Raw genomic sequence first — 23531 nt, 5'->3', positions numbered from 1 at the left:
AGAGATAATCAGGTTAGGGCAGAGCAAAAGAATGTAGGGATGAGGGAATGCAGTGACCTTTATTTGTAAGGTCTGAAAAAAAGGGAAATGGTCTCCAAATATACACTATCATTGCCTAAATCTTTCCCATGCTCTATTTCTTAAAAAGCTTGGTTATAAAGGCAAGCTCTTTTTCTAACACCCTTTCTTTCTTAAGGTGAAGGAGCCAGTCTTTGTGCTACTTAGTGGTCGTACCATGAAACCCAAAGATAAATTTTGTTTAAACTGTATCTCAACAGTTTAATTGCTTTGATTTGGTGATTTTACCTTAGAAATGGAAAGTCAAGAAGAGGTATCAAAGGCAACAAAATAGAAATATGTCAGGATATTCAAAGACAAAAAAAAATAGTTATAAAGAAATGTTTTTAACTCACAAGAAAAAGTAACAATGATTACTAAAAAACTTAATTTGTGTCAACAAAAAAGGGAACTTTCTGTCAAAGCAATTCAAAATATTCCAAAAGTTTCAGGATTTAATAGAATCTTTTTTGTGACTTATAAAACCTCTGTTATCTAGACGCAGAATAATTTGGTCATTTTTTCTAAAGAAAGCCCAAATCCTCATTTTACACTTTGTATATATATTATTATTGCTATGAACTGGATGTTCATGTTCCCCTGAGATGCATATGTTTAAGCCCTAATTCCCAGGGTAATGGTATTTGGAGGTCTTTGGGACATAATTAGGTCATGAGAGTAGAATTCTCATGATTAGATTAGTGCCTTTATAAGAAGAGACATAAAAGGGATGATCTCTTTTTGATACATGGGAATACAGAGAGAAGAGGGCCCTCACCAGACACTGAATTAGGACTCCAGGACTATAAAGTCCCTCTGTCTATGATATTTTGCTATAGCAGCCCAAACAGACAGAGACAGTCATCCATACAACAACTTGCAGTAGAGGATTCATGAGCCTTTCCTTTCTTTTTATTTTTGGAATAAATCCATTAGCATGGAGTCAATTTTGTATATAATTTTCTTTTTTAAATCATTGTTTCCTTCAAACTCACGCTAGCATTACCAACTTGAGCAAACAAATTTTGCCTTCCTCAGACCTTTTACATTTAGGGTTTGCCTTAAAATTACATTTTTTTAATTTTCAATATTCTGAATCAATCTTAATATACCTTTATATGTATGTATTTAGACTTATGCAAATACTTAACTGTGAAAATAGATTATTTCATTAAACTTTTTAACTTTCTTAGCATATCAAATAAAACGATGCATGTATGTATGTAAGGGTGTGTGAATATATATATAATTGAATTTACCATACTAATAAACTGTAACAATTTTTCTTAAAAAGCAAATAAACCACATTTATTATCTGGTATACATATTCATATTTCTCCAAAATTATTGTACCTAATATTGTCTCAACAATTCATATTGTAAGCAGCTTTTGTTTTTCTAGACCTGAGACAGGAAACAAAAACAATCCAGTTAATTTTTTCCACAAGCATTTATATTATTTTAACAAATTTTAAAGTGAAAAAATAAGCATATATATTATATCACTTAAAGACATTTGCATACCCTGTTAAGCTAGAGTCATTTACATATATAAAATAAAGAGCAGGGGAAATTAAAACTATATTTAGTAACTAATATTTGCATATTTGTCTCACTTATAAATTGCCCATATATCCAAAGTTTATATATTAATTCAATTGAATATTAGTCTAAGGTTGGCTAAAGGTCTGGAAATTACAACGTAAGCTAATATATTATGTCCATACAATTTGCAGCATTACAAGAATTCACAAGCTTAACCCTTTTTGAAAGATATGCATTCATACAAGTTCATATAGTTAAATATTATTCACTATTCTTTTACTTCTTAACCAATTTGTAGAAATAACTTACTCAACTCATATAATTTATGTAAAAATTTTTTAACTTTAAGAAAATCTTAAATCATGAGAAACTAAACCCAGATCTTATCTTCAATAAAAATTGTGCTTACATCATATTTACATGTCGATAAAATCAGAAAGAAAAAACATTTTTTGTATGCTAAAAGTCAATTTCTTTAATTATATTAAAAATCATCTACTTATCAGAAATATTACATACATTATTTTAATACAAATTAACCTCAATTGTCATATGTTTAAAAATGTGCACCTGTAAGCTCCCTCAAGACACAAGGAGTCTTTTTTCCTCAGTTCAGGACCTGGTACTGTGAAAGAGTACCATCTTTAGAATGGGCTGCCTCCACTGTCTTTCTAAACTTCCAGGCCACACTGCCAGGCCAGTCTTCATCCGTAAGATTTATCAGTGAGTAGAAAAGTATGCTTTTCCCTCTCTCTCTCTCTTTCTCTCTCTCACACACACACACGCACATGTGGAAACACCTCCCTCATCTACACAAAAAGACCTTCTCAAGGAGTCCTGATTCACTTTCTAAAGCCCTGATTCATGTGGGAACCAAGTGAAGAAAATTAAAGTATTTCACCCCAAAATATATTTCTTTAACATATTTTCAGATGGCTGTTCAGAGGGCCTGCAAATAGGAGTAGCCCTGCAAAGTTGCCTTTTGTGAGGGAGATTTACACTTGCAGAGAAAATCTCCACTGATGCAGGCAGTCTTTCTCTGATGGTCTTCCCTTGCCTGATCTGAGAAAAGTTAACAGAGAGTCTAATACCTTTAAAGGTCTGAAAGAAACATTCACCATCTATTTTTCTCTGAGGGTTGCTACCTGTGAGATTTCATCTACATAACAACCACCTTTGCTAGCCAGGCCTCCTCTTTTCCCCCTCCTATAACCTGTCTTGCCATGATCCAAGCCCCCATTCTTTCTGTAATCTCAAGATGGTATCATACATAAGCTTCTCTACCCTACTGAAGTAATCACTCCATTGTTCTCCTCCATGTGCACAGTAATAAATTTGGATGTCTTTTCTCTTATTAATCTGCATGTTTTCGGTTGATTTTTCGGCGAACCTTCAGAAGGTGAAGAGAAAGTTTTCCCTTGGTGCCTACATGAGTAATAATGGACACCTACCTGAAGACACCAGTCCAGAAATAGCACTGACACTTTGATTGTCCTTTCATAAATCAGTGTCATCTTGATCTGAGCCCTAACCTGATGGCAGAGCCACTGCTTCTGCAGTACAAGATTGCATTTCACTTGGGTTAAAGGTCTATTTTTTTCTGTGCCAAAAATGTCCTGTCTTCTCACTAGTCCCTGCACCTGCCCCCCCCACAAAAGGTCAGAGAACCTTTTTTTAAATACCAGAAGTACCATCATGTCCAACCTTCCTATTCTTGTATTTCACAACAGCAAAGATTGAACCCTCCTTCCCCCACCGATAAATGATTGAAGGAAACATGAGCTGAGTGCCTGTTAATTCTCTTCAAGCATTTATGAAATGTCCACCATGTTGTAATTGTCATCCTCTTAATATACATTGTCACATAGAGTGACTACATATAATTCAGTCTTATACTCTTCGAGACAGGCATTATTATTTCTACTTTTATAGTTAGGAAAATTGAAGTGTAAGGACTTTAAGTGACTTGCACAAATCAAAACACCACTAAGGGGTTAGAATCCAAATTTGATTGAAGCCAAGTTCGACATCACAAATAGTGCTCTTTTTGCTGCCTCTTCCCAAATGCCTGGATGTTTTCCAGTAAATGAATATCTTCAGTTGGCCAACCTGGGTCACACTCTGCCAGGTTTCCTTTCCAAAGAGAGCCAAGGGAGGAGGCTGCCATTAGCACATACACTATTCACGCCACTGCCCCCGAAGTAGAGTTTCCTGTATATTCTTATGGAACTTGAAAATATAAAATGCAATATTCCTGAGCATGTCATAGTGATTGAACTCATGGTCAAGTATTACATTGGGGGTCGGCAATATATGCATCAATACAGGCAGGGATTTTTTTATATTTACAAATGCTTGAAAAAAATAAAAGAATAATATTTTGTGACATGTAAACATTCCAAGAAATTCAACTAATTTCAGTGTCCATAGATAAAGTTTTATCAGAACATGTCCCCCTCTTTCATGTATATATTGGCCATGACTGGTTTTGCACTGCAACATCAGACATGAGCCGTTGCAACAGAGACTGTACAGCCTGCAAAGCCTGAAATACTTACTATCTGCCTCTTTCTAGAAAAATCTTGCTGATCCCTAGTGTAAATGATTAATCACAGAGTCATTTTCAGAACAAGATTTTTTTGTTTTGTTTGAGCAGGCTAGGGAAGGAAGAAAGGGAATGCCAGGATAAATGGATGTTTAAAAATAAGAGGAGTGACATGGTGAGAGAAAAACAGAGAGTTGAAAAAGAAAAGACTTACCAGCTTCACAATATAGCTTAGGGTCCACCCATGGCATAGGAAAGAAAATGTCAACTATCCATTTTAATCAATCAATTCTAATATAAATAAAAGTGATGATAATAATTAGCATAATCATAGCATAATAAATAGTATTTCATATGAGCCAGGTACTGTGCTAAATGCTGTACATGCTTAATCTCAGGGTAATCCTTACCACAATCCTATGTCATAAATGCTACTATTCCTCCACTTTTCATGTGAAATTAAGGAATAATGGGGTCAGATGGGCGAGGTGGCCCATGCCAGTAATCTCAACACTTTGGGAGGCTGAGATGGGAAGATTGCTTCGGGCTAGGAGTTTGGGACCAGCCTTGGCAACACAGTGAGACCCATCTCTACAAGAAAGATCTTATTGAAGAAATTAGCAAGAGTCATGGTGGTGCATGCTCTGTAGAGCTCCATCATACTAACTCTTTAAGTCAGTATGACTGTCAGTCACTGAAAATTCTAACCTTAACTTTCTATTTATTTACTTACTGAGACAGAGTCTCGCTCTGTGGCCCATGATGGAGTGCAGTGGTGTGATCTCGGCTCACTGCAACCTCTACCTCCCAGGTTCAAGTGATTTTCCTGCCTCAGCCTCCCAAGTAGCTGGGATTACAGGCATGTGCCACCATGACCAGCTAATTTTTGTATTTTTAGTAGAGACAGGGTTTCCACATGTTGGCCTGGCTGGTCTCGAACTCCTGACCTCATGATCTACCTGCCTCAACCTCCCAAAGTGCCACCACACCCAGCCTCTATTTTTTTTTAAATAGTCAAATGGAAGTATAGAGCCATCTATTCATGCTATCTCAAAAGATTATACATTTTTGAGTCAAAAAGGAAATTTCCATTATTGTTGGCATTGTTGGCTGTGTGATCTTGAGCAATTTCCCTGAGTCTCTGTTTTCTTGTCTATTAAGTTAGGATACTTCATAACTTTCTCAAGAGGGACTCTGAGAGGGAATTAAAACTAATGCCTTCAAGCATTCATTGTGTAAAGGGAATCAATTTCTCTTCTATCATATAGAATGGTATTAGTTATGCATCATCCTTGGGGTAATTGACAAAACAAGTCACTCAAACCATTTCCTATGTTCTGTGGCTCAGAAAAAAACCAGGTACTACATGTGAAAGACCGCATGAGGATTCAACAGGATAATAAATAGTGTTTATTGTAGGTGTAAAATAGCATTTACTACTATAGGCTTAATAAATGGCATTTATTATAGGTGTTATTTATTATAAGTATAATAAATAGCATCATGTATGGCACAGGGAAGGTACTCAGTAATATTAGTATTTTTCCTTTTCTACAGCAGGTTGGAAATTGGGCTGAGGTTTTCACTCAAGATGATAGCAGTGCCCTTCCACAGTGTGACTCTCAAGGCCAACTTCCTGGCGCCCATCTGGCCAGAGTGACAATTTTTCCTGTAAGGAGGCACTTTTGAAGAAGGAAAGGAAAGGGATGTTGATTGGCATTCTGTCAGGCATCCCATGAACTAAGAAATGAATGGGGATCATGCTGGTGGCTTTAATGAATCTGGCAGCCCCGTAGTCACTCCTTCTCCCCTGTATTTATGTGTTCGCCTATTCCACATCTTGACTGAAAGCTCCTTGAGGGCAGGGGCTAAGGACCAGTCTTTAATTGTACCTTTATGTCTGTAGTGACTAGCAAATATTAATATCTATGAGGCATTAATGACTTCATGGTTTCCGAGGAAAGCCAGAAGGTGTGAAACTGGGACTGTGGAGCAACCTCTTGCTTTTCATGGAATTCCAGCCTATGAGGCACTTCAGGGAAAAGAAGTTCTTCCTGGAACCCAGGAAGCTGAGTTCCTCACGTCTCTGAGCTCAGAGCATCTATCTCATGTCTCAGATCCCTTCCACAAGGGCAGAAGAGGGTAACAGGAAGCCCGCATAATCACCCCCACCAGTTCACACGCAAGCTATGACCTCCAGAAGGGACAGGACACCTTTAGAATACTTTCTACCATTTCACAAGACTCTGGGCAGGAAGTTCTCTAATCTCAGGTCCCCACGTGAATTCACAGTCCATTTTTCTCTTCTCACATCTCATCTGGTCAAGCTTGACTAAAATTATCTTATGAACCACCCAAGTAAACCCTTGCCTTTGTCTCTTCAAATGGTGTCGATGATCTGTCTATGTACACACACACCAAACTGATATAGTATCGCTAGCAGTGTTTCTTTAAAGAGGAGATCTTTTGGAAGGCAGGACACTCTACAATAAGAGCCTTTTGCTGTGCAAGGTTCAGAGCTGTTGCTGTGGCAACTCCCACAACCTCGCTGAGTATCCAAATAAATAGTTTGTTCTTTTTTTTTCTCCCTATGTAAGAAGGGGGAGGGGGACGATCGATGAGACTTGCTATCGGCATCCATTTGGAGTTCTGGAGTCAGTGCAAAAAATTGAGGTTTCCTAAAACGACAAAGAAATAAAAGCTTTGGGAAAAGCCCACACCCCTCAAAGGCTGCAGATGGAAAATGGAAGGGAACTGTGTGCGGGAACCTTAGCAGGCGCCGTCGCTTTGAAAAGAAGCTCCCAGCAGCAAACACCCAGGCAGAAAGAAAGCAAGCTACGGGGTTCCGACCCCACATTCCGGCGGAGAGCTCGGGCCTCTCTGCGGGGGGACACCCAGCCTCCCCCGGCCTGCCCCCCACCCCACTCTCCCTCCTCCGCTCCCACCACCCACCGCCGCGTCTAAACAGCCCAGGATCTCCGGTTAAACAAAGAGAGTGGTATGCCCTAAAAAAAAAAAACAACTTTTATTTTCGTGTAATAGGTGATATGTGGAAAATTAATTACAGGAAATAGCACAGCGAAAGGCAGCAGCAGCATTCGTCTTTAAATGGATATGGTCCCCCCCTTCTCCGCCCCCCTCCTGGCTCTTCCTCAGCCAGGCGCAGACAGACACCGCCCCTACCCTCCCCCCAAACTCTTTTATTATCAGTTGAATCACGTCTCGTGCCAAGCAAAAGGTCATTTCAGGTCATCTTGGAGATGAAAGGACGGGTAATGTATGTGAAGGTGCGGGAATTGGCAAGCCCCCCAAAAATATACATATACATATACATATACATATACATATACATATACATACACATACAGAGAGACAGAGAGAGAGAGGTGGGCAGCGGGGGGGCGCGCGGTAGTGGGGATGTGAGAAGCGCCAGCATTCTAACAAGAACAGAGTGATGCCAGAAAGACGCAGGAAATGTTTCAAAGCATGACAAGCACTATCCAATCTGTAGCTAATTCCTTATAAAAATAAGAATGTGGCTTATAATTGTGAGATGCCTGGAGGGTAATTAAAGTTTCTAATTGTTCTCATCCAGAATCTCATTTTTGACCGTTCATCAGAGAGCGAGAGATGCCGCCCATTGCGAAAGTGCACGTTCTGGAAACGTGCTGCATCTGCGGGGCTTTGGGGAACGTGCTCTGCTGGGGCAGGGAGGCGGGACATATCAGACTGAGAGCCTCCAACAGAAGGGGGTTGGGGGCAGAGGGTTGGCCTGGTCTAGTCACCCTCTTGAGGGGGATTTAACCACCAGGGTAGTGGGCAGTATATTTAGGGTGTTTCGGTAGCAAGCACAGATCTCTTTGTTTGGAGATAAGAAAAGAAAAAAACGAAACAAAAAAAACTACCTCGCATAGAGTTGTTGTTAATGTTTTCCCTACACAGTTTACCGGGTAGGGATGGCATGGTTTTTTATTTCTCTACTAAAAGAGACGCCACTACCTCCTTTGAGTTTGTAATTCAATGCCATTTCAATAAAGACAATTGGCTCTCGCGCTCTCTGAATTCTTGCCAAGCATTTTCCCTTTTCTTTTCCTTCCCACTGCTGTATTTGAATGTCCTGTATTTGTCTCACCAATTTTTTTTTTCTAAGAAGCAAGGTCTTTTTTTTTTTTTTTTTTTTTTCCCAATAACGCAGATGCCAACAGCAATCTATCAAGCGAGTGGGAGGTTTGGGTAATAAATCGTTTGCTCCTAGATACGAGAAGTTTCTTACATGGCAACTCCCCCTATGGCCTCCGCTGCCATGGGCTCCGCTCCACTCCCTCTTCTTACCAGTCAAACTCCATCTACCAGCCCCCATTCTTTCCACACCCACAGCATTTCAAACAGGGAGGCTTCTGAGGCAACCAGTTAAAGGTAAGCTGATTATTGACAGCTTCTGTAATAGTAAAGCCAATGAGATTTGGTGAGATTCATCTGTTACCCCACCCGTCCTGGAAAATAGCTTTTTACAATGGTTATCATCTCAATGTGTGGCACCTGCTAGAGAAACCGGCCTCCATACATGCCTATTCCCCAACTCACATCATTATAAAGGCATACTCACTGAAGCTATACTGGCTTCCTCATTACTAGAGTCATGTGTTTCTAAACAAATAAGTCATTTCTGTAACTATTGCAGTTGCTAGCAGCAGAAAGCTCAACGTCCTAAGGGTTTGAAGGGAATGGACTCAGTTCTTGACAAAATGGTATTCGTATAGTTGGGGTGTAGGGAGGTGGTTATTGTGCAGAATGAAGGGAGGAAGGAATAGAGAGTAGTCCACAGGGTCGAGCAAGATACCTTGATTTAGCTGAAGTCAGCAGCTGCCTGATTAATAATGGAAGTGCTGTTAATACGTGGATGAGGATTGGCTGATGCTTACACCAGTCAGAGGACGTGGCACCCCCAAGTAACCAATAAGACTTCTCAGGCATTCATCCTTTTCCATTGGTTACATGCACCCTGATGAAAAACCCCAAGGCAAATCTGATGATGTCGGCTGGGGCATGCAACTGTCACATACAGAAGATGGCAAGATTCCTCTATTTATCATTTCTGTTGAGCAGTATTGTATTATACACACAAGCAAAGCAACAATATTCCATGTTCATATCTTGCTAGATCACCTAGAAGTTCCAACAAACTTAAAATACGGTCAGGCATTTCCCATGCCCTGCTGAGAAGGAAGAAAGAAAGGGATCTAGTAGTGATTAATCACTATGTATCATGTGATAGTCACTTTAAAACACTATCACTCAGTCCTCACATCAACTCTGTGGATAGTGTAATTATTTCATTTACTGACGAGGAAACTGACAATCAAGATGAGTTGAGTAACCAAATTAGAGATCACCACACATCTAACAAGGCAAGGGAAGAAAGCTCACATTTAGTGAGCACCCTTGTTTCAGAGACTATGCTTAACTTATTACATATCTACTTCCAAATAACCCTATGCTATGCATAATATTTTCTCCATATTATAGATGAAAGTGAGATTCAGGAAACTTAAGTAACTTGTTCAAAGTCACAAAGCTGGTAAATGGAGGAGCTGGAATTCAGACTCAAACCAGTGTGACACCCAAAGCTCATGCTGTTTCCCCTGCCACTGATGCCTCAAATATTAGCCTGGGATAGAAGAATGAACGTTTAGTTATCAGCCTTATTCCCAATAGAATAATACACAGTATGTCCTCAATCCCTATAAGCTTACCTCAGAAAAATTTACCTTGGCGTGTGTATAAAGACTGTCCATGATCGGGCATAATGACAAAGTCCCATTTGTCTAAAGGAAACCATTGCAGACATTTCCTGGAGGATCACAAATAATAAGCCTCTAGGTCTGATCTTCAAGTCAGACCTCATGAGCGATGTTGATTTGCTTAATGTTTCAAAGGCAGCAAAAGTGAAAGACAGGAAATTCCCAGGGCTTATTCTCATTCTAGCTTTTTACTATTAAGTCTAAGATTATTTCTGAATGTAATCATCAAATCTATCATTTTCAACTGATTTGACCATTTTAGTGTGTGGCATTTATTTACTCAATAAATATCAATTGAGTGCTTACTAGGCACCAGGCAATGTGCTCTGTGTTAACCATCCACCGGTGTTTGTGCAATTGACAGAGTAATGCTGCCATTCATTGTTTAGGGAACATCAGAGAAGAAGGAGAAAAAGAAGGAAGAGAGGGAGGATGGAATGAAGTGGGTGGATTTGGCAGACTAAACTGAGTCTGAGGTGCCTGCAGAAGCACCTGCTGGTGCTTCCTGATAAGTAATTAGAATTATGGGTCTAGCTTTCCGGAGACAATCTGGACTAAAAATATAGACTCAGGATGGACTCACATATGGCAGATGGTAACTCAAGTCATGGCAGTAACTGAGATCATCTGGGGAAACAGGGCAAAATGAGAAAAGAACGGGACTTAGAATAGCAGAGACCAGAAGAACCTAATGTTTAAGGGATATTTGGGATCAAGTATGTTCCCCAATTTCGTATGTGGCAAAGTAGGCCACCCTTTTCATTAATTCGCTAATTTATCCAACCAGCCCTTCCCATCACTTCCTATATGTTAAGTGCTCATAATGCAAGCATGAGTAACATATGATTCCTTGCCTTGGGGGGATATAATAGAGGAGAATTCAAATATATTTATATACAAAAAGCTGTCTATATTCTTTCCGAAGGAAAAAAAGAGATTGGTGAGACAGGCTCATAGTGGAAATCATTTTTTAAACTTAATTTATTTATTTATTTATTTTTGAGACAGAGTTTTGCTCGTTGCCCAGGCTGGAGTACGATGGCATTATCTTGGCTCACTACAACCTCTGCCTCCAGGTTCGAGCAATTCTTCTCCCTCAGCCTCCCAAGTAGCTGGGATTACAGGCACCCACCACCACACCCAGCTAATTTTTGTATTTTTAGTAGAGATGAGGTTTCACCATGTTGGCCAGGCTCATCTGAAACTCTTGACCTCAGGCGATCCACCCACCTCAGCCTCCCAAAGTGCTGGGATTACAGGTGTAAGCCACCGTGCCCAGCTGATTTTTTTTTTTAATTTTTTACTTCCATAGATCATTGGGGAACAGGTGGTGTTTGGTTACATGACGAAGTTCTTCAGTGGTGATTTGTGAGATTTTTGGTGCACTCATCACCTGAGCAGTATACACTGCACCCAATTTGTAATCTTTTATCACTCATCCCCTTTATACCCTTTCCCCCTGAGTCCCCAAGGTCCATTGTATCATTCTTATGGCTTTGCATCCTCATAACTTAGCTACCACTTATGAGTGAGAATATATGATGTTTGGTTTTCCATTCCTGAGTTACTTCACTAAGAATAATAGTCTCCAATGTCATCCAGGTTGCTGCAAATGCCATAATTTATTCCTTTTATGACTGAGTAATATTCTATTATGAGTGTGTGTGTATATATGTGTGTGTATATATACACATATATATACACATATATGATGTGTGTATATATATATATATCAGTTTCTTTATCCACTTGTTGATTGATGAGCATTTGAGTTGGTCCCACATTTTTGCAATTGTGAATTATGCTACTATAAACATGAGTGTGCAAATATCTTTTTCGTATAATGACTTCTTTTCCTTTGAGTCGACACCCAGTAGTGGGATTGCTGGATCAAATGGTAGTTCTACTTTTAGAACTTTAAGGAATCTTCAACCATGATGGTTGAACTAGTTTACATTCCCACCAGCAGCGTAGAAGTGTTCCCTCTCTGTTGCATCCCTGCCAACATCTATTATTTTTTGATTTTTTGATTATGGCCATACTTGCAGGAGTAAGGTAGTATCACATTGTGGTTTTGGTTTGCATTTCCCTGATCATTAGTGATGTTGAGCATTTTTTCACATGTGTATTGGCCATTTATATATCTTCTTTTGAGAATTATCTATTCATGTCCTTAGCCTACTTTGTGATGGGATTGTTTATTTCTTGCTAATTTCTTTGAGTTTGTTGTAGATTCTGGATATTAGTCCTTTGTCAGGTGTATAGATTGTGCAGATTTTCTCCCACTCTGTGGGTTGTCTTTTTACTCTGCTGACTATTCCTTTTGCTGTGCAAAATCTCCTTAATTTAATTAAGCCCAGGCTATTTATCTTTGTTTCTTGTTTTGTTTTGTTTTGTTGAGATGAAGTCTCGCTCTTGTCCCCCAGGCTGGAGTGCAATGGCACAATCTCAGCTCACTGCAACCTCCACCTCCCAGGTTGAAGCGATTCTCCTGCCTCAGCCTCCCAAGTACCTGGGATTACAGGCACCTGCCACCACGCCTGGCTAGTTTGTGTATTTTTAGTAGAGACAGGTTTTCACCATGTTGGCCAGGCTGGTCTTGAACTCATGACCTTAGGTGATCCGCCTGCCTCAGTCTCCCAAAGTGCTGGGATTACAGGTGTGAGCCATCATGCCCAGCCTTATCTTTGTTTTTATTGCATTTGCTTTTGGGTTCCTGGTCATGAAATCCTTGCCTAAGCCAATGGCTAGAAGGGTTTTTCTGATGTTACCTTCTAGAATTTTTATAGTCTCAGGTCTTAGATTTAAGTTCTTGATCCAGCTTGAGTTGATTTTTGTATAAGGTGAGAGATGAGGATCCAGTTTCATTCTCCTACATATGGCTTGCCAATTATCCCAGCACTATTTGTTGAATAGGGCATCCTTTCCCCACTTTATGTTTTTGTTTGCTTTGCTGAAGATCAGTTGGCTGTAAGTATTTGGGTTTATTTCTGGGTTCCCTATTCTGTTCCATTGGTCTATGTTCCTATTTTTATATCAGTACCATGCTGTTTTGGTGACTATGGCCTTATAGTATAGTTTAAAATCAGGTAATGTGATGCCTCCAGATTTGTTCTTTTTGTTCAGTCATGCTTGGGCTATGCAGGCTCTTTTTTGGTTCCATATGAATTTTAGAGTTGTTTTTTCTAGTTCTGTGAAGAATGACAGTGGTATTTTGATGGTAATTGCCTTGAATTTGTAGATTGCTTTTGGCAGTATGGTTGAAAATAATATTTAAATTGGACCTTGGGTAATGAATAGGGTGGAAAATAAGAGAAATCTGACTCTGTATCTTTTACACAATGCAGATACTTAATAAACACTAACAATGGGATAGACCAAAAACATGCTAAGAAAAAACAGAATATAATGGAAGAGTAAACTTGGGAACCATGCAAATGAGGTGAGCATGAGGATCACCAGGGAAATGTATAAAAGAAAGAAGAATGGAAATAAAGTGTTTTTTTAAAAAAAAAAAAAAAAAAAGAATAACTGTATTCCTAAAGGAAATGATTTTATTAACAAGGGAAAAGCACTGGAAAGAGCAGTTTGCGAAAGTTTCCTTAGAATCCCAGGGAGGATAAAACATCTAATTTCGGAAGTTGGAAACAGCATATTAGCCAAGGTTCTCTAATTTGGACTAATGAAAGCAAATTCAAAGTATAAGAAAAAAAGTGGAGCCGTGGTGTTTGTTACATGAATGATGTGGTATCTCACAGAATTCAAAAGAAGGGATAGAGTTGGATCTCAGGAAGAGATTGAAAGTATGAACTGGAAAACCGTTAGGAAGCCAAGTCTAACTCTACCTCTCTCTCTCTCATCCTTGCCTCTCTGCATCAAACTTCTCCCTTTGCTAATAAACTTTCTCTGCTTCTCAGTTCACAAGTTAGAATGTGGGTGCAAAACAGCTTGGGAGTTTGGATGTTCCAATTCCTTTCCACACGGTTCTTACTACATGATTTCTGAAACCAGATTCCATATTAAAAGACAAGAAAATGCAACAGGCTCACTGTGGGTCAGCTTTCTGCCTTTGGCACAATAACATGGCTGGGAGACAGGGCACGTGATGGTAGAAATTAGACAAGCAGGGCAGAAAGAATGTAGATAGCTTTTTGTATGTAAATCTATTCTAATTCTCCTGTATGGCTTGTGGATTGGACATACACTCTCATATATCCAGCATATATCCAGAATATGCTCTGAAATTGTGACTTTGACCTGAAACCAAGCTTGTACATGTAACCTATCACAACAGGTATCATTTCTTTAAAAAATGGAAGAGTATAATCCTTTGGATATATACCCAGTAATGGGATCACTGGGTCAAATAGTATTTCTAGTTCTAGATCCTTGAGGAATCACCACACGGTCTTCCACAATGGTTGAACTAGTCTACACTCCCACCAACAGTGTAAAAGCATTCCTATTTCTCCACATCCTCTCCAGCATCTGTTGTTTCCTGACTTTTTAATGATCGCCATTTTAACTGGCGTGAGATGGTATCTCATTATGGTTTTGATTTGCATTTCTCTGATGACCAGTGTTGATGAGCATTTTTTCATGTGTCTGTTGGCTGCATAAATGTCTTCTTTTGAGAAGTGTCTGTTCATATCCTTTGTCCACTTTTTGATGGGGTTGTTTGTTTTTTTCTTGTAAATTTGTTTAAGTTCTTTGTAGATTCTGGATAGTGGCACATATACACCATGGAATACTATGCAGCCATAAAAAGAATGAGTTCATGTCCTTTTCAGGGACATGGATGCAGCTGGAAACCATCATTCTGAGTAAACTATCACAAGGACAGAAAACCAAACACCGCATGTTCTCATTTGTAGGTGGGAATTGAACAACAAGAACACTCGGACACAGGGCGGGGAACATGACACCCTGGGGCCTGCCATGGAGTAGGGGGCAGGGGGAGGGATAGCATTAGGAGAAATACCTAATGTAAATGACCAGTTAATGGGTGTAGCAAACCAACATGACACATGTATACCTATGTAACAAACTTGCACGTTGTGCACATATACCCTAGAACTTAAAGTATAATAATTTTTAAAAAAAGAGTGGAAGACTGAGAACTGGAAGACTGAGAACTAACTGAACCACAGGATTAAATCAGGTGAAAGTAGGAGAAAAAAGATTTGTATTGAGCTTGGCAAAATTGGCACCTGAAGCCATGCTAAACACCTTATAATTTGTTTCGCTGACACTGATCACATTCAGAAAGAGCAGCTGATAGCAGTCAAGACAGCAGGGCCAGATTTAGGGTGAGGCGAGTGAGGCAGGGTCATGTGAATGTAGGACAAAATCCTCTATCTTTATTTATATTGTTGATATTTTGTTCATCATGGATTGTTGTGTGAATGTCTACTTCTAAAATATTGCATAAAGGTTTTATTTATCTTGATTTCCAAAGTCTTGGTGTCTCCTTAAGTTTTGCAGCTGGAGCATATGCCTCACTCACTTCATTCTCATCCACCACTCTGCTACACAGTTGGAAAAACATGTGATGACATGGACAGCACCTAGTATAAAGAGAAGCTTGAAAGAATTCAGAAAAGTCAACTTAAGGTTTATTACTGTCCAATGAGTGCATAGTGAGGGTGCTACTGCTAACACCTACACAAGACACCACCATCAACTAGAGCTTTACTTTACTTTGGTGCTATTTTTGGAAAAATGAAAACCAGATTTTCCATGATAAAGAAAAGAAAATAAAAAAAATTTTTTTTAATATTTATAGAGCTAAAACTATAAAGTGCCTAAAGTAAAACATAAGATAAAATCTTCGTGATCTTGAGTTAAGTAAAGATTTTTTATATAGGACAAAAAAATTATGAACTATAAAAGAAAAACCTGATAACTTAAAATTTATCAAAATTTAAAGCTTCTGCTTTTCAGAAGACACTGTAAGAAAATTAGTTGACAAGCTACATACTAGGAGAAAATATTGGCAAAACTTATACCTGATAAAGAACATATTTAGAATATATAAAGAGCTCTCAAAATTCAATAAGAAAATCCATTAGCAAAAAGTACAAAATATTTGAATATACACCTCACCAAAGAAAATATACATGTCAAATAAGTGCTGAAAAAGAGACTCAGCATGATTAGTCAAGATTGGAATTAACAGAAACATTTTTTTTAAAAAAAACCTCGAACTCTATGGCAATAACACAAGAGAAGTGGTTAATATGGAGAAACCTTTGTTTGTATGTGGCTCTGGTGTTTTGTCAAAAGTGAACTGACTGATCATCCATATAGAAAATCCCAAATAATCTGCAGGAAAATATACGAGAACTAGTAAGTGAATTTAGCAAGGCTGCAGGACACAAGTGTTGTGGTTTGAACTGTGTCTCCCCAAAATATATGTTCAAGTCCTCACCTCCAGTACCTGTGAATGTGACCTTATTTGAAAATAGGGTCTTTGCAGATGTAATGAGTTACGATGAAGACTTACTAGATCAGGGTGAGTCTTTAATTCGGTGACTGCTGTTTTTACACGACGAGGGAAATTTGGACACAGAGACTAACCCAGAGGGAGAATGCCACGTAGCAGTAGAGGCAGAGACTGGAATGATGCAGCTACAAGACAGGACTGTCAGGCATTGCTGACAACCACCAGAGGCTAGGAGAGAGGCATGGGACATGCTTTCCTCAGAGCCTCCAGAAAGAACCATATTTGCTGGCACTTTGATTCTGGACTTCCAGCCTTTCAGAACTGTGAAAGAATAAATTTATGTTGTTTTAAGCCCTCCAGTTTGTGACAGTTTGTGATAGCAGCCCTAGAAATTACAAGGTCAACATATAAAAGTTATTTGTGTTTCTAAATAATAGCAATGAATAACTGAAAACCAAAATTTTTAAACATTATTTAAAATAGCCTCAAAACTATAAAATATTTCATGATATATCTAACAAAGTGTGTCCGAAGTTCATACACTGAAGACTACAAAATATTGCTGAAAGGTATTAAAGAAGATTGAAGTCAATGTAAAGATAAACTGTGTATGTGGATCAGAAGGCCCAGTATTGTTGAGGCAATTCTACCCAAATTGACCTATAGGTTTAATGCAATCCCACGCAAAATTCCAGCAAGTTTTTAGAAATTGACAAACTGACTCTAACATTTATATGGAAATGCAAAGGACCTAGGATAAACAGTTTTGGAAAAGAAAAATAATTTGGAGGACTTATACCACCTGACTTCCAGACTTATTACAAAGCTACAGTAATCAGTCAGTGTGGTAGATTATTGGCATAAGCATAGTCATATCGACCCATGGGAACAGTAATAGGCCTACATATATACAGTCAATTGATTTGCACTGCAGGAGCCAAGTTATTTCAATGAGGATAGAATAGTGTTTTAAAGCCAAAAGCCTCTAAAACGATTGATATCCACATGAAAAAAAAAACAAAAACAAACAAACAAAAAAAAACTTCAACCTTTACCTTGCACCCTACACAAAAATTACCTTGAAATGGATTATAGCCATGAATTTAAAGATTTATAGAGCTAACTATTCCTCCCTTGGGGTTGCGCTACTGTTCAATGAGTGCTTGTGAGGGCGCTACTGCTAATACCTACACAACACACCTACATCAACTAGAGCTTTGCTTTACTTTGGTGCAATTTTTGGAAAAATAAAAACCTGATTTTCCATGACAGTAAAAAAATAAAACAATAAATAAAATTTTAAAATAATGTATACATCTAAATCTATAAAATGCCTAAAGTAGAACCTAAGATAAAATCTTCATGATCTTGAGTTAAGCAAAAATTTTTTATATAGGACAAAAAATTATGAACTATAAAAGAAAAAACTGGTAACTTGAAATTTATCGAAATTTAAAACTTCTGCTTTTCAAAAGACACCATAAGAAAATTAGTAGACAAGCTAAAATATGTAGCTTGTCTACTAATTTAACAAAACTTATATCTGATAAAGAACATATTTAGAATATATAAAGAACTCTCAAAATTCAATAAGACAATCCATTAGTAAAAAGTGCAAAATGTTTGAATATACATCTCACTAAAGAAAATATACATGTCAAATAAGCACTGAAAAAAAGGCTTAACATGATTATTTATTAGAGGAATGTAAGTTAAAGTCACAATGAAATGCCATTAAATACAGTTAATTATTCATTTATTTGTTTATTTATTTGCGATGGAGTCTCACTCTGTCGCCCAGGCTGGAGTGCAGTGGCGATCTCAACTCACCACAACCTCCGCCTCCAGGTTCAAGCCATTCTCCTGCCTCAGCTTTGCGAGTAGCTGAGATTACAGACGTGCACCACCATGCCTGGCTAATTTTTGTATGTTTAGTAGAGAAGAGGTTTCGCCATGTTGGCCAGGCTGGTCTCAAACTCCTGACCTCAGGTGATCCACACGCCTCGGTCTCCCAAAGTGCTGGGGTTACAGGCATGAGCCACCGTGCCCAGCCTACACAGCTAAAATTTAAAAGACTGACAATACCAAGTAGTGGTAAAGATACAGACAAATTGGAAGTTTTATGCTTTGCTAGTGAGAATGCAAAATGGCACAGCTGCTTTGGGTAACAGTGTGGCAGTTTCTGATGAAGTTAAACATACACTTACCACATGACTCAGCAGTCCCATTCCTGGGACTGTAGAGAAATGAAAATATATATCCATGTAAAGACCTGCATGCGGCTGGGCGCTGTGGTTCACACCTGTAATCCCAGCACTTTGGGAGGCTGAGACGGGTGGATTACCTGAGGTCAGGAGTTCGAGAACAGCCTGGCCAACATGGTGAAACCCCGTCTCTACTAAAAATACAAAAATTAGCCGGGCGTGGTGGCACAAACCTGTAATCCCAGGTACTCGGGAGGCTGAGGCAGAAGAATTGCTTGAGCCTGGGAGACGGAGGTTGCGCAGAGATCATGCCACTGCACTCCAGCCTGGCCGACAGAGCGAGACTGTCTCTCAAAAAAAAAAAAAAAAAAAAAAAAAAAAAAAAAAAAAAAATTACCTGTATGCAAATGTTTATAGAAACTTTATTCTTAGCAAGAATTGGAAATGACTCAAATATGCGTCAACTAGTGAATTAATAAACAAATTATTGTACATCCCTACAGTGGAATACCACTCAGTAATAAAAAGAAGCAAATTACTGATAAATGAAACAGGGACAAATCTCAAAAGCATCAGGCTAAATGAAAGAAACCAGATTTGATTTACATAGCATTCTGGAAAAAAACAAAACTATAGTTGCAAAAATCAGATCATTGACTGAGGATAGGAATTAAAGCAGGATATTTACTGCAAAGGAGAATAAAGGAAGTTTTAAGAATAATGAAAATGACACTGACAGTGGTTTTGTGACTGTACACACTCATCGAAGCTCATTGAACTATATCCTTAAAAAGAATTAATTTTGTTTTATGTAAATGATAAAATAAAACTGATAGAAAGAAAACTGACCAAAATGACCATGAAATGAACTGAATAAGTTATTTGAACCAATTGCAAACTTAAAAACTGTTAAAGAGCTAATTATTTTACTCTGCAATCACAAAATAAGCATAAGGCTAAGAGCAGTCTCATAATTTTTATAAATTAATGTGATGCAAAGTTTTCTATTGTATATAGACCTGTACACTGGGCATAATCTGTGCATTAATTAAAAATCTTATAACCAGTCTGACCTGACCACCTCCTGCTCCAAAGGCTGTGGGATCCAAGAACACAGATGCTAAGAACTCAGAGCTAACCCACTCCGAGCTGTATCCATTCTCCTCTTCCCAGACCTGGGCATCAACCCAGGAAAAGTACACAAAGAGGAAAACATAATGAGGAAGGGTTGATTTTATTTCCAGCAGATTCAGTCTCTGATTTCTTTTGGAGAGTGGCTGATCTGACCCCTATTGGTATGGTTTTTCAACACTGTCTACAAAACTTGGCATATCTCTCAGCAGTCACTTCTCTAGGTCAGAATGGGGGACTATTTTTCTTTAACAGATCATTGACCCAGATTAAAAATCAGTTATAGACCAGACACCAAGTAGGCCTCCTGGTGGAGATGAACCTTGAGCCAGGTTCTGAAGGAAGATTGGAACATGAGTTGGCAGAGAGAAAAGGGAAGGAAATCACCAAAAGCAGGGGACCAACAAGAGCACAGTGAACAGGTCTGCCTGACTGGTTCGATAGAATCTTCTTTTGGAAAGTGCGACAGTATCCCACAGAGTCTACTCACCCATGAAAACCACAGATTTTCTGTGCCTCTTGTCTCCTTCCCCTTCAAACTTTTCAGCATAGCCAAGCTGCCTTTCCCTCAAACATTTTTGCATTCTTTCTTTGCCTGCACAAAAAAATTACTCCCTTGCAGGATAACATTGAATCATTCAACCTGGCAGGTTTAAATTTGGTCCCAACCTGCCTCTCCACCCAAATTGTTCAATAGCTACTATTTTTTACAAATTCACTGCTCTAGTCAAACTTTTCAGTACATCATTTCGGGAAGATGCCAAATAAATGGCCATTTTCATGCCTTTGTTCATGCACAAACCCTTAGGGAGAATGCTTTCTTTCTCATCCAGGCTTTATGTCCTGACCTTCCTTAAAGTACTTAGCAAATTCCTCAGGAAAATTCACTACTCTGGGTATTTAACATCTGCTGTCTCATTCAATCTTCACACTTGTAAGATTTGTACTAATATTATTCTCTAAATGAGAAAACTAAGACAAGTAATTACATAACTTGCTTAAGGACAAGTAGCTACAAAGGTACAGAGTAGCAATTCAATAGAAAATCTTAATTATACCAAAGTCGTGCTATTCTATATAGTAGTGTCTCCACAAGGATACACAGTATATGTACACTACCTTGTAGTGATATGTGTGTGTCTCTGGAGATTTACATAGTAAAGAGTCCTTGTCTTTATTTGCATTATCTTTGAGTTTTAAGGTTGGCATTTATAAGAGTACAGAGTCTTCCTGGTACATTGTACAAGAAGATATTGGATGAATGGACCCCCTTCACTCCTATTAACCATTTACAAAGTGAAGGTCTTTCTAGAGAAAATTCATGATTGGTAAAAATGCATATAGATTAAACAGCTATTGCTACAAATGCAATCTTCCAAAGGATTTAGGAAATTATTTTTCAAAAACAAATCCTGGGTTTATGTCTACCAAAGACATGTACAAATACGTTCACAACGGATTTCCTTTTAGTAGCTGAAAAGTAGAGATTATCTAAATATCCATCAGTAATAGAAAAAATAAAAATATAAATTGAGGACACATTTAAAAGATTATTCAACATGATCAAGTGGAATTTATCCCAGGGATGTAAGGAGGGTTCAACATATGCAAAAAATAAAAAGTGATACTTTGCATTGTATGGACAAAAGCCACAAAATCATCTCAATAGATTCAGAAAAAGCACAATTAGATAGAATGAATAAGTTCTAGTATTCAATAACACAATAGGGTGACTATAGTTAACAAAAATTTATTGTATATTTCAAAACAGCTAGAAAAGATTTGAAATATTTCCAACACAAAGAAATGAAAAAATGTTTGAGTTGATGAGTATCCTAAACACTGTGATTTGATCACATTACACATTGTATACATATATCAAAATATCACATATGCCCAATAAATATGTATTGATTAAAAATAAAAAATAAATATAGAAGGTCTTTTAAATTGTGGGATATTTACACAATGGAACACTACACAGCAAATTTTAAACTACTTATATATGTAACAATAAAAATAAATTTCACAGATATAATATTGAATGGAAGAAATTAGACCTAAAAAGAATAGATAACAGCCATGATAGACTTCTAGGAACAAAATACACCCTCCAATCTTAAACAATTATAAAACTGGTTAGTGATCACTAAGAGAAGATAAATGAATAAAGTGAGCCGTATAATTGCCCAGCTTACTTCCCAATGTGAGTTTCCAAGCTGCAGTTCGCTAAACTGGGGAGACAAAGTTCAGAATTCAGAAACACTGAGGCTGCTAGAATTTATGAGGCAAAATAATAGAGAGGAAGAAGCACCATAAAGAGAAGGTTTCAAAGATCTGCACAGAGGTATACTAAAGGTTTTGGCTAAGTACTGGTTTGGAATTGTGAGGGAGAAAATTGCCCAAGGCCAATTACAGAATGAACAGAAATCAGTAGGCATAATCATTCTTAAAACAAACATAGTACTCAGAATAGTTTATTTTTCCAACCAGAGAAAGTGAAAAGACTTCCTATACATGAGGCATTTAGAATCCTCAAAAGGATGTTATTTCAGTACCAGAGTCAAATTAGCTCCAAGGAAAAGATTATTTAGAACCTGCCTAGCAAAACTAAAAATTAGGCCTAAAATATTATCAAACATAGGCCAAGTCATTTGTGCACATCTTAGAGCAAAAGTCCCATTATTAAAGGAATACAACAAAATCCAGCATGCAACAGGGTAAAATTAGTAATGTCTTGCATGCAATAAAAAATGACTAGATATGTGTTATATGCCCATATTTGTTGCAGCATTATTCACAGTACCTAACAAGTGTTCACTGATGGATGAATAGATAAAATGTGGAATATATATATAAAATGGAATACTATTCAGACTTTAAAAGCAAGAAAATTTTAACACATGCTACAACGTGGATGAACTTTAAGCATGTTATGCTAATGAAATAAGTCAGTCACGAAAAGACAAATTCCACTTACATGAGGTATCTAGAGTAGTCGAATTTATAAAAACAGAAAGTAAAAGGGTGAATGCCAGCAGGTGGAGTACAAGGGAAATGGGAAATTTTTTTTTAATAACTATGGAGTTTCAGTTTTGAAAGGTGAAAAGAGTTCTAGCAATTACTGCACAATGTGAATATACTTAGCCCTACTTAACTGTATACTTAAAAATTATTAAAATGTACATTTTATGTCATATATATTTTACCATGCCTAAAAATAATCCTTAAATGACTACGCATGCAAAGAAACAGGAAATATACCTATAAACTGGAGAAAAAACAATCAGTAAAAACAGATCCATATGATACCAATGGCAGAATTAGCAAACGATGATGTTAAAACAGCTAATATACATATGAATATATGTTTTATATATTACAAGTATTGATTTATAAATATAGATATATTTTTATAATTTATAATATAAATTATATACAATATATTATTTATATATCATTATATTATCATTTATATATAATTTATATTTATATAACATATATAATTTATGTATCTCTTATATTATACATAATATATTATATATTATAATAGTAGTATTAATAATAATTAAATTAATTTATCATTATTAAATTATTATTAATCATAATGATTAATTATTGATATTAATATATTATATATAAATATATTTATAATAACTTACATATATTTATATGTATATTTATAATATAGTATAAATAAACATATTTATAAACATATATGTATTTACATATACATATATACATATACATATTTATACTATATTGTGAATATACTTCATATAGTCAAGACAGTGGAGGAAAAC

General features: G+C 37.4%; 1 non-coding gene across 1 annotated transcript; it reads left to right on the top strand.

Moving 5' to 3' along the window:
• Positions 1-17515: 17515 nt before the first annotated feature.
• LOC116269915 lies at positions 17516-17640 on the top strand. Its single transcript, XR_004177725.1, has one exon. It is a non-coding gene; the product is annotated as a U4atac minor spliceosomal RNA (small nuclear RNA).
• Positions 17641-23531: the final 5891 nt, after the last annotated feature.

The sequence above is a fragment of the Papio anubis genome, chromosome 12 (assembly GCF_008728515.1).
Source record: "Papio anubis isolate 15944 chromosome 12, Panubis1.0, whole genome shotgun sequence".
In the NCBI taxonomy this organism is placed as follows: Eukaryota; Metazoa; Chordata; class Mammalia; order Primates; family Cercopithecidae; genus Papio; species Papio anubis.
The sequence above is the reverse complement of the archived record's forward strand: the minus strand, read 5'-3'. Positions and strand labels throughout refer to the sequence as shown.